We start from the raw sequence: 12,443 nt of genomic DNA on the forward strand, positions 1-12,443 counted from the left end.
TTCTTCAAGCAGAAATGACACGAAGGTCAGCTAACTTGAATATTTCATGTCTACCTGATGGCAGAGAGTCGTTTGAACTCATCTGACCCGACAGTTTGACTACTCTATGCAAGTTACTGCTGTTGTCATGACAAAGAGGCTTATATAAGTAAAAGGGTTTTAGAGAAACCTCCCTCCCGCCATAACCATCTGCCCTATACATATTGCATTACCTCATCGTGGAGGTAAAGGGGGTTAGGAAATCTGACATCATTTGCTGGTTTTGGTTGGTTAAAAAAAATAGAGCAACATCTGTGATTATTTTGAGAATGCTTGAAAGCAGCAACCAAATAAATTGACTGAGAGCTGAAGACTTCAAAACTGTATACCCAACATATCTTCTACACATTTCTTATCTACCTCAAAATCCCAGGACACTGTACATAGTCTATGACTTTAGCGTCATAGACTTATCTACAAGCAACATATCATCTTTCTCACAAAGAGCTGTTCTTGTCTGAGATTTAGCCCCTTACCTTGAATGAATGAGCATCTGTCTCTAAAAAGTAGGGTGACAAGCCCCTAACATGATAAATTAAACCATATGGTCAATATTACCATATTGTATATATGTCAACGCAAACGTTTGGAAAACTTTTCTAAGCACATACAGTAGGTTTCCTTACTCTTAAGCTGCCGTTTTAATAAAATATCAAATTTGCATTATTTCTTCCAAGCTTTTCTTCATCACCATGATTCAGGTCTTCTTTTCTCCCACATTTCTGTGTACACAATGTGCTCACAATGTGCTTGTTTTTTTGAAAAACATACATGTGTCATTGTTTCTCCATGTCATGGGAAATTTATTCCGTACAGTTGCAAACACAACTTCAGATATACCCTCCTTATCAGGGCTTGCAGCAGTGGCGGCAGACACCTTTGGTCGTCTAAAGCTTTGTTGGCGGTTTGATTTGATGCGGAGACAGAAAACCACTGGTTTATAGAGGAAGATGTGGAGAATGGGGTGGTAGATTTCCAGTGCATCACTCACATCTGGTTTCAAGTAGATAGTAGCCTACTACAATCTCTCACTCTTGACAGTGGGAAATTAATTGTTACAACACTATGAGACTTACTTACATAAATAAATATAAATGTTCATAAAAAAAAAAAAAAAAAATGAAGCCGTTTTGTAGGTGCTTATGTATTCAAGAGGAGACCAAAATCATGAGGATCAGACCCATGCTTTAACCTCCACACACAAACCCACAAAGACACTTCTATGTCCTGAGATTAAGGCCAAAGTTTAGGTCTCACTGATGATCAGTCACAGTTATTAAATTAGGAGCATGGTTGCTACGGTTTTTCACAGGGTTAGGGTTCATGGCAATGAGAGCACTGGTCCCATTTGTCTCGTCTGTCTATCTCTCTGTTACACTGGTGAACTGGGCATGCTGGGAGAGAGGTTATGGTGTGTTACGATGTGTGCAATTTCAAAACCTCTCAACAGAAAAAAAAAAAAATGATAATCCATCAAAAACAATATCATATGGCACCCCTGTTACTGTGATGACTACTACTGTATCAGGCAGTTCCAGTCAGAAATGACCAAACAGCCATAATGTCTGAGGACTGAGACAGATTGATTCAACAAGCGTCAGACAGAATAATCAGCGTAGCTCAGACAGCCACAGTTGGGGTCTCACAGCCAGGCATTTGGTGTGCCTGAAAAGCCAATCCACCATGTAGAACTCATGACAGCCGGTTTGGGAAAAATTATCCAAGACTTTAAAAAGAGCCAAGAAACAAAAATCTGCATCATCAAAGAACGCAATGGAGCCTAGAGTCGCTTGAATATCTAAAGTTTTAGGACACCTCCCGAGTTGTGTGTTAAATCAGTTTCAGAGAGAAACAGATTTGAGGACGACGCTAGCAGAAGAGCGTTGTTTGTACACATCTTGCAGGCTTGTGCAAACTGCTACCTGTGCTTTTAGCTTTGTAGAAAATGAGTCACCACAGAAACGAAAATTCAAATCCCCAACACTATACCCCCAGAGCTCCAACAGGGTCACCTCTGGGCCTTTCAGATCCTCTTCTCAACCAATCCTAATAGCACACACACACACACACACACACACACACACACACACACACACACACACACACACACACACACACACACACACACACACACACACACACACACACACACACACACACACACACACACACACACACACACACACACACACACACACACACACACACTGTCTCACTTCTTCCCATCAACACATGCTCACACCTGCCTCCTTAAATGGCAGCCATGTGTTAGCTGTGCCAGCATATATTTTCAGGCTGTGCTTCTTTTTAGTAAATTTTTCTGTTTTCATACCACCCAAAAACTATTTATCACTATAGGTTCACAATACTAGGAATTCAAATATTCATTTTTCAATGAACACATTTGCAGGGTAAAATCAAAGGCTTCAGTGCTGGTTAGGGTTGGGCAGTAATACGTTATACCGCGGGGTCTTAAAAATAACAACAGTATCAGTTTCAATACAGTCATTAAAAAAAATGCAATGCACTTCTATAGGAGACAAGGATTAAATATTAAATATAATTTATGTAATTATGTGTGGTTGTCATCATGTGTTGTTATGTTTATAGTTTCAGTATTAGTGTTTGGTATTCAGTTTCTGAACTGTGCACAAGCCAACAGTTTGGTGACGCCGTCTGAGCCTTACGGCATAATTTTTAATTAGTCACGGTAATACCGTATACCGCGGTATTACCGTGACTGGAGGTTTGACGGTATCAAAATTTCGATACCACCCAACCCTAGTGCTGGTATGATCGGTACTAAGTCAGAGGCTTTGTGCAACACTATGCCTATTCAGTACCACTTTTGCTCCCTTTCCTTCCCTTCTCAAGGGTCCATTGAACTGAGCTTGGAGCTTTCTGAAAAAAACCTGGACATCATGAGCTTCTAATGCATTTTCTCTCATTTTTAACCTGTAATCTGTATCTGACTTTAGAGTTAAAATGCAGATTGTAGCTTGACAGGACTAATGTGGACTATATGCTAGATAGATGTTCTGAGTGCTAACACCACTGTGTCTTTCCTGCAGAGCATGGCACCGTCAATGTGCACAGAGTGGTGTGCAGCACAATTTTGATATTTTATGCCATATGGAGATAAAAATGCATTTCCCAGCAACAAACTATAGGGTTCTGGCTGCTTAGATAAGGAATTAGCCCAAACAAAGAGGCAAAAGCTACAATATAAGGCCAAATGTATTTATGCACTATTAATACAAAACCTTAAGTATACTGCCAGTCAAATTCCAAGTGCATGTACTTAAAGAACTGTATTTTGAAAAGATGTAGGTAATAACATGCTTTGATGATTAGCTGCAGGCTAATAAAGCTAAAACTACAGTATACCATTATGCCTCTTGCCGATTAGCTGGGGTAGGCTTAGCGCTCATAAATAAAATATGATAGACACCGCAGGAGGGAGACCAGTCACCACACTGATCATATCATGACGATGTGCACGTGCACACACACACACACAGCTTTCAAATGTAAAGCTTCACTGTAGCTGTGGCAGCAGAAACGTCCTTAGCTCAGTCACACTCCCCAATATTCACTATCTAATCATATCCAATTTACACATGGGGAATGGGAAAGAGTCAGTCATCTACATTTTCAGAAAAGACAATATTCACAGAGAGTGAGTGATGATGGAGGAAAAAGAAATAGAGAGGGAAAGGGAAGACCGAGAGAAAGAGAGATGCAGCTTTGAGAGAAAGAGAGAGATGAAGCTTTGATTCAAACACTTTTCACTCCAGGCACGCAGGGCTGAGCCGTCTCCTCCCCCCATCCCCCTCCCCTTCCCCCCCCTCCATCCTGACACTATTTTGCTGTATTATTGATTTCAGCAGGATGCACAGCTCCTCAACACTGGCTCATCTTATCATCCCACAGAGACATTTAGACAGACAGACTGACAGAATGAGGCGTTGGTTAAAGGGGAGCCTGTAAATGGTTATTACTCATGTAATATATTTTGTGCAAAGAGATGCGGTATTGGGCATGCACCTTTATGTATATGTAAGCAGAGCAAAAAAAATCTTCAAATTAGCTCGTTACATCTGTTAAGCTTATTTACATTAACAAACATATGTATCTGTCTCATTGACCTGATCATCCTCCCTGTGCTGTTCAGACATTTCTTCTGACATCCTTAGTTCAAACCTAAGCAATAGCTATACTATAGGATATTGTTTAAAGATAATTATGAGGCAGACCTATAAAACAAATGATTCTGAGGTCTGCATCCTGCTCTATTCTCTTAAGCTAGATGTGGCTGAATGGACTTCTGACAAGAAATAATATTCTGCGGATCCATCAACCTGGTAGATAATGCCCACACACTCAGCTATGAATGCAATACATGGCAAGGGCCATGCTAAGAAAATTTGTGCATGTGCTCTTACAGTAGGTAGGTGTGTACGTTTGTGTTAAAGTGGTGTCAGTGGAAAGGTTATATAGGCTGCTGTGTTTCTGTCTCACAGGAGACCTGCCTATTAAACTAGCCCTCTGCAACACACACACACACCTCCTTACTACTCTTTCCCATCTACCCACCCGAGCACAAGTTCCACTGCCAGCACAGCTTTAACAGGGGACTAATTGTACTGCCATTCTCTGTGTGTGTGTGTAAATCCTGAATTACACCCATTCTGCTGACATGGAGCGTTACCATAGAAACGAGGAGATGGGTTTATTCTCCCCATGCTAGTCACACACACACACACACACACACACACACACACACACACACACACACACACACACACACACACACACACACACACACACACACACACACACACACACACACACACACACACACACACACACACACACACACACACACACACACAAACTTGAAAAGGTTATTACCGACCGCAATAGGAAGGAGCACACTTCTGCTTTCTCTCACCTCTAACACAAACACAGAAACCACTTAACACCAGATCTCACTACGTCCCCATGAATTCAGTCAATGCAAAGAAAGCTTTTCCTGCCGTTCAGCACCGTAATAGACCCATAACAACACAAAGGGGGTTGGCACACTGCAGTTCCACATCCCTCCGGTAGCTTATTGGATGGATGACTAAAGGCTTTCTTCGGATACGCTTTTTTTCCCCTCTTATTAAGACTCACAAAAATAACAATGATTTAAAGAGTAATTGTCTATCGATACAAGCTAGTCACAAGCAGTCAAATGAGAGTTTAATCAACAAGGCTATTACCTTGTGGAATACTAACGGATCAAACAACATTGTCTATGAAGCCCTGCAGAACGACAAAAGAGCTTTTAAATAAAAAATAAAAAAGAATGAATTATGGAGAAGAAAGAAGGACCCTGTGCAAGTTCAATTAATCATCACATAGCCTAATTCCGGGTTGTGAAATAAGGCTAAAGTCCTTACGAACTACTAATTAATTAGATTTGACCTAACAAAAAAAATTTCAACAGTTGCTCTTGGCTCAACAGTAAACTCCACTAAAAACAACAGCAGTCGGGGTCTACTGATGGCCAGATGGACAGATCATCTTTTACATGAGGAGGAGGAGAAAACGAGCCATTAGTACCCAGTTTCTTTTGTTCTGTGCTGTTATCTATCAGCTATCTATCAGAGTGCTTTTTACAACAGACCCCTGAGGCTGAACGGGTTGATCCTGCTGCTCGCCTTAAAAAGGTGGAGGCAGGTGGGCTGGGGAAGCCCGACCCCTCCACCCCCAACCCCATCACCCCAAGGCTCTACTTCACACTGCCTGGAAAGGTTCACATAATCACACACATGCCAGTCTGTGCAATTTAAGGCATTGCAATTATTGCTCGCTTTAAGACAACATTGTTCTTTCAACTCTAATCTACGGTTTTGTATTTGGTTTAGTTTGCTTAATAGCTTCGTTGGACTTGAACTTGCAGAGCGCCTGTGATAATTGTTTTTTGCAATGATGGTTTAAGGATATTAAATGTGTTTACTTGCTACAACCTGGATGTTGTTATAAAACGTGGTCAATTTAAAATGGGCTTTTTTTAAGATTATTTTTTGGGGGTTTTATTAGATAGTGACAGTGGATGGACAGGAAAGTGGGAGAGAGAGAGAGAGAAGGGATGACACGCAAAGAGCCACAGGTGGGATTTGAACCCGAGCCGCCACAAAAGGACTCAGATTACATGGGGCGCACGCCCTACTGGGTGAGCTAGAGGTCGCCCCAAATGGGCTTCATTTTATCCACACTTCGAATTATAAAAAAGGTGCAACTGCTGAAATAAAACCATATACACCTTCAAACTACTTAAAATTTTGAATTTTAAGGCTGGATTTTATTTTCACAGAGCAGTTGTGGACACAACCCACATGTAGTTCAGTGATTGAAAAGAAGAACCGAACTTCTAGAACTTCCCCTTAATACAGAAACTGTGCTAATGCCTATAAATAGCTCCCATTGAGCATATGGGAACCAACTCTACATCATAACTGCTGCAAATTCCTCTTCACAAGTACTGTATCTCAAAGTAAGTGCTTACAGAAATGTACGTGTTATTTAGTTGAGCCAATTTTTAGTTCCCACTAAGCCAATGTTCAGTTCCCACTCTGGGTTGTGATTATATGATGCGACTGGTGAGGGATTCTGGGTTTAAACGTAAACGAGAACACCGCTCAATATGAAGGCCTTGAAAGTTCAAAAACAGTGGGGATGTCTGTGTACAAATATGGCTCAGGATAAGGGAGTGCTTGTTAACAGTAAGCGTGTTCCTGTGTAGTTTGAAATCAGAAAAAGTAGAATGTATGACTGTTCAGAATTAATCATATTAATGATAGGAATATGAAAGCAGAAAAGCTTTGCTTTTAATCAATTCAAATCAACTGAATTTGCTTTTCATCAAGTTGAATCAAACTATACTGAACACTTGTTAGCTTGTTCAAAGCAGCTTTTTTTTTTGGCATATACTTAATCTAACAAGAAACCAGTAACTGATATCAACTTTTAGCAGCGCTGCACAATGAAGCTAAAAGATAGTCCTTATTCATATAGTCAGGTATTTGATACGGCACATGATATCTGGTAGTGGTCATTTTCTTAAGTGATCCTGCAATTTTTCTTATTGTGCTGCTAATCAGTATTTACAACTACTCAAAACCAAACACAATTATGGTTTTAGGAACAGAACAAGAGCCATCCAATTCACCCCTGAACTTCCTTATACTTTACTCCATGTCTATGTGATTGTTTAAAAAGATAGCTAGCTGGCTAGTTAGCTATGTGTGTTAGCTGCTGCATCATCATCATCATCATCATCATCATCATCATCATCATCAAAACAACAGGATATTCAGACTAACTAGCATGTGAGTCTGCATGACAACACACATTAAGCCTGCAGCTACAAGCACATGCCCTAATAAACTGATTTGCCCATGACTGATGCTGAAAGGAGCAGCCAGACAAGAAGTCAATAGGGAATTCCAGACTTATTAAACAAACATATATAAAAACTATTTGTATATTTTAAACGAGTTCTAGTTGAAGGCAATAAAAATAACTGCTGGCTTGAGGCAAAAGCTGTAATAACAAGGATTCTCTCCATTTTTGATGAAGTTAAACAACAATCATCCATAGCTGCAGTATGCTGCAGCAGACTGTGTGCATGTATGTATGTGACTGAGAGTGTGTACTGTATTGGTGTTTCAGCTTCACTCTAGCCCAGGAACAGAGCATCTTTGTGAGGCTTTAGGTCAAGAAGGAAAAAAGCTAGTCTCTTAAGCCCAAACCAGCCACAAGTTGAGCACGCTGAATTCCTAAATTCTTCTTCATCTGAAGAAATTCTTAACTGGGAAGAACATTTGCAGAAAAATAAGTTAGCGCATGATAATTCATAGTATTTTAGATAGTGGGTCAGAAAAAAAAGGAAAAAAGGCCTAGGGGCATCAAAATCCAACTATTCTCAGGCTGATCTCAACATATCCTAAAGATGATAACAAATGAAACAAAAGCCTGATCACCTATCCAACATTATCTATTCTCAGAGCCTTGCCAAAGAACCTTGCAAAGCTTTAGGGAAAGGCCCACTCAGCATGAATGGTGCCCTCTGTCACCCTTTAAAAACAGTCAAAACAGAGCCCAGCCTTTACGCCACACCCCAAACCAAAGCAGTTGCAAACAGAGGACAGAACTGCTCTTATTTCCAAAAGTAGGATCTTGAGCTTTTTTAAAAGGATGGGAGCAGAGAGAAATGTTGCTTTTAACTGCACAAAAGTGCACATCAGCCTATAATCAAACACATTTATATTAAATAACATCCACTGAAGCTTTAAGATTTTTATAAAGCTAAAAAGTACTCACATTTTTGTCATAGGAAAAAGGGATCACCATCCCATCAATTTGAATTCATAGTTTGGACATAAATGCCCCCAGATGCTGTCCGAACCTGATTTTCATAAACCAGGATAAAGGGATTCACTTAGCAAGCTTTGAGAAAAGCCAGGAAAAGCCCAAAGAATTTAGTATTACACCTTACAAAGGAATGCCAAACCAAGGCCACTAAATTACAAAGGAGGCCATTATATATTTGGACTGACCACCAGAAAAATGAAAGCCTTCAGTGGACTCTGCTGTACAGAAATGACCAAGTAACCGGAAAAGTCAATAACCTACTCAGGAAACAGAAATGCGAAAATTGCTAGCATGAACATTTACTCTCACTAACGGTTAGGAAATATGTTACTACAATCATCATATATGCTTCAATGAAACATTAAAAATCATACGGACAAGCACACACACACTTATAGCTGTTAAAAGTCTGAAGCCTGTCTAGACATTGACCTCCTCCTACACAATCTACTGTACCAGAACAATAACCGAGACTTTGATCACACACACACACACACACACACACACACGCACGCGCGCACGCACGCACGCACGCCATCGCACGCCCAAGACAGCAATGAAATAAAAAACCTTATTATTGAAATTCTCGTCTTGCACTAATTCACATTTCACAACCTCTGGACAAAGTCAATCTCCATTGGTTTCCCATGTGGAAAATGTCACACACATGCGGTTAGGATTACATCTCGCACAGAAGTGAAGGGGCAGAGAGGAGGAGCAGAAAAGTAGGGAAGGTAATGGATGGGGGAGGAAACGCCCTCAACTGTCTGACGGTTCAAGAAGGTTAATGAATTAGTCATTTCTTGACACCAGAGGAGCCTTTGGGAGGAAGGAGGAGGGGAAGACTTTATTGAATTGGAGCCCTTGCTGACTCGCCAGACACTCTAAATGAACTATAGAGCTTATATAGAAGAGACAACATACTGTATCTATGGACAACAGAGTTCACAGTACCCTTCTGTTAGACAATGACTTTATGGGATTAAATTCAGCTCATGATGATGCATTTAGGTTTATCTCAGTCCTCTTATGCTCCAATGAAGAAAACATACTGACTATTAGCTCTGTGACATACAGTGATATCCTTACCTAGAGAGTAGTTTCCAACTGATTCTGGGAAAATCTAGGTTAAAAAGAGTTGAAGTCAGATCAATTTATTGAATCACAGGAAGCAAGCATGGATTCCCATCAAGTCCTCTTTCAAAGTGCTGAGTAGAACAGTAAATTGAAAACCTGCTAAGTCCATTAGCCTAAGACCTGAATGGTTCTATCTTCATCCATTTGGCTCTGGAAATCTGAAACCGATAAGCTACAAAACAACCACAGGAAAAGGAGACCACCACAAAACCATATATGAAAGCCAATTTTCCTCCTCATTACCCCAATAAGAACCAGCTCATTTTTAATTTAAAGCAGCAACTGTGTGCGAGTAGGTACAGTGTGATCCATAAGTAAGTATTTAGACACATTTCCTGCTGTTTTGGCTCTGTGCTCCAGCCCATTTTATATGTATTGAAAAAATGGCAAAGGTTAAAGAGCTGACTTTCAGCTTCAAGAGTGTTTGAGACGTCTATTTTGGGTGAACAATGCAGGGCATGTAGCTCTTTTCATACAGTGCCCCTCTAATGTTTTTAACAGCACTGCTGGTATGTCAACCAACCTCAAACTCTGTAGCCAAAAGTACCGATAGCGCCATGTAAACTACACAACTAAGAACCCATAATGATACAGTCTGGCTTTTGTCTAAATTACAGTAAAAATATCTTAATTTCAGTGGGTGGTTAAGTCCCTGAAAGGCCATCAAGGGGGCAGACAGACACACAGTAAGGACAGCAGGGCACTATAGGGTTAAATCTGTAGGTGGTCTCTGTGAGGCAGAGCCAGCAGACACAAGTGGCTGAACAATAGTGTGACCAGGAGGTCAACAGAGCGATGCAGCTACAATCAGAAGATTAACGAAACACCATAGAGGGGCAAGAGTTCCATTGTTGGCTTTCAATGTCCTCCTAAAGCTAAAACAACTCCGATTACTCAACTGCAAGGTAGTCTATGTGTCTATACCTGCAAAACTTCATTAATTAATTCTAAAATAACACTTTTGCTCACACTGTGTTTGCCAATGTCATTAAATCATCCTCCTTAAATAACTACACACTTTTCAGAAAGAGGTGCGACAACTTTATATTGAACACTTCGGCCATGTGGACCAAGGCTGCTTCAACTTTAAGACAAAACAATGACTATTCAATTCAATACATTTTAAGTGAAATGTGCTTACCAAAAGTAAAATTTTTAAAAAATACTGAAAATGCAACTGAAAGTAAATAGATTTTACAATGTTTTTACAATGTCCGCATTCCTTGCAATAAAGACTTTCATATTTTCAGTAATGTTTTCAGTTATGTCCTGTGCCTAACTGAGTAACGAAGATGCCCTCAGGTAATGTCTTTAACCCTTCTTGTCATCTCATCATCCACCAACTCTTCTGGTCACTACTTGACCCCAGCAGCCACTGACCCAACCAGCGACTCTTAGAGCGATAAGTGCGTGTGTGTGCGCCTAGGGGAGCTTTTGTAGGCTTATAACGTCAAAGTCTACACAATAGGCTGATTGTTTAAATAAGATGATGAGTGGCTAACAGGCTGTTAGGACCAGGGCAAACTAGATCTAACGTAGCAGTTAACCAACCAGTGACACTCTTAACTTGACCTCAGGGGCAAAATTAAAGATTGAAATTGAGATATAGAAACAGCAGATTTAATAACAATATAAAAACACCTAAAAACAACAACAACCACCTTAAGAACTGTTCAGTCTTATTCCAGTACTGTCAAGTTACAAAGAAGATTTATTAGATCCAGCTAAAAGTAGGCCAAAAAAATAAAAAATAAAAATCACTGTTTCTCCATTTCATACAGAATAATACCAAATGATGTTATAAGTGCCTCTGCACAGCCACAGCCCCTGAGGATATGGGTCACAGTCTTAGGTCTGAAGTGTGGGAAATATGTCGCTCAGTGAGACTCCTCGGCCATGATAATATTCCTAAACCCACTGCTCTGTCGCAACAGCATGCTGGGTCATGCTCAATTCGTGGTTATCATACACACAGTTGAGACACTGTTGCAGCAATGTAATGAATCATAACCTCACTGGATTGGTTCAATTCGCTAAACTCATAGGTTTTGACAATTGGATTAACAGTTACACAGTTAAGAACTGACACAGTGCATTTGAGCAGTATGATAGGACAGCAGTCTGACATTTAAACCAACCGTTACAGCAACTTGAAATTTGGTTGTGTGTACCGTGTTTGTTCTCATTTGTGTTGAAATTACATTGTTGTGTAAAATACCAGCAGAAACCGCCACACATTGTTAATCTTGACACCTTACATTTCAAAATGACTCGACAATAAGAAGGATATGATGTCACGATAACGCACGATAAGAGATTCCATTAATCTGCACAATGCAGAGAAAACTAGGACCATGTTCTATCAAGCCCAGCAGTATAGCATTTACATGTATTCGGATTTATTCAGTCTCAGACATACAGAGTGAGATGGAAAATAGATTAGGATTAAATCAAATATTTGGCATCTAGCCTTAGACATGGGGTGTAAACTGTAAAAGTTGTTTGACAGGCAAATCAAATCAACCATGTAGCATGCCATTTGTGTGCTCTGCAAAGTTGAGTATGTGGTTAAGAGATGGTCCAGGATGCATGTGTACAAATGTAGTATGAACACAACATTTTCCTGACCAATTGTATATCAGTGCTTTACAGCTTTCCACATGCGATCAGATCACCAAATGTGCATTGGAGTGCTGCATGTGAGAAGTGTGGGGCTCACTTTCTGGTATCGTGTAATCAGGGTGCCCATCTTTTCTCCACATTTACTCCCCCACACTTCCTTCCTCCACTTTCTCTAGAAGTCTCAATCATTTCCTTTTTGTTAATGTAATGATAAACTGTGT

General features: G+C 40.2%; 1 protein-coding gene across 1 annotated transcript in view; it reads right to left on the reverse strand.

Moving 5' to 3' along the window:
• Positions 1–12,443, reverse strand: part of LOC120548092 (girdin-like) — a 67,193-nt gene that overhangs the window by 42,084 nt on the left and 12,666 nt on the right.

This window comes from Perca fluviatilis, chromosome 19 (assembly GCF_010015445.1).
Source record: "Perca fluviatilis chromosome 19, GENO_Pfluv_1.0, whole genome shotgun sequence".
NCBI lineage: Eukaryota > Metazoa > Chordata > Actinopteri > Perciformes > Percidae > Perca > Perca fluviatilis.